A 1100-nucleotide genomic window follows, 5' to 3' on the forward strand; every position below is an offset into this window, starting at 1 on the left:
CCCTGCCTTGAAAAACCAAAAAGAAGAAAGAACAAAAGAAAAGAAAACTATGGCACTTGAGAGATAGCTAAAGTGTTTGCCATGCAACCCTGAGGATCCGAGGCCAATCCCAGCACCACAAAAAAGCCAAGGGTGGTAGAAGGTGTATAACCCAACACACAGGGGAGAGGGACAGGAGAATCCCTGGGCTCACTGGCCAGGCATCCTAGCTTAGCAGCGAGTTCCAGGCCGTGAAAGACCCTGTCTCAAAAGATAAAATAACGGCACTTGAGGAACTGGAGCCAAGGTTTGCCTCTACAGACACACATATGCACACTTGCACATATATACATATATACACAAGCACACACATGTATGCACACACAAACACACATTAAAAAAAAAAGAATAAAAAGGATTCGAATTTTCAACTAGCGATTAAAACTAAACCAAAAAATACATCAAGAGTCAGAAACAGGGGACTGCAGAGATGGCTCAGTGTTAAGAGCACTGGCTGCTCTTCCAGAGGACCCAGTTCAGTTCTCAGCACCCACATGGCGGCTCACATCTGTCTATAACACCAATTTCAGGGGATCCGACACTCTCACACAGACAAATGTGCAGACGAAACACCGTTGCACATAAATTATTTTAAAAAGAAAATAGAGAAGAAAAAAAAGATTCAGGACCAGCATTTTCGGCTAATCTCCAAGAAGAGTGCCTGGAAGAGGACACCAAACCCCTCAGCTGGTTTCCCCGCACTTACTCCTTGACTAATGAGAAGAGAGTTTGTCCCCGCTGTGACAGGAAGTGTATGGGGAGATTGTGTCCTCGGGAGTTGCATGCACGGACTCTCAACAACGCAGTCACCTAAACAAAAACTGAACAATGACACTAGTTGACATGTCAACACGCCCAGGGCGGGGGGCGGGGGGTTCTCACTAGACCCCTAATTATTGAATACAGGCAATTGATGGCTACTGAGAGTGTGAAGATTAGGGATGAGCCCCCTAGTTGGTCATCCAATGCCCAAATACATATACATCTATAAACAATATTAAATGAACTCATCAGGTTATGTTTGTGTATTTATATGTATGCACGTGTAAGTGTGTATGCGC

This window comes from Acomys russatus, chromosome 19 (genome assembly GCF_903995435.1).
Source record: "Acomys russatus chromosome 19, mAcoRus1.1, whole genome shotgun sequence".
In the NCBI taxonomy this organism is placed as follows: Eukaryota; Metazoa; Chordata; class Mammalia; order Rodentia; family Muridae; genus Acomys; species Acomys russatus.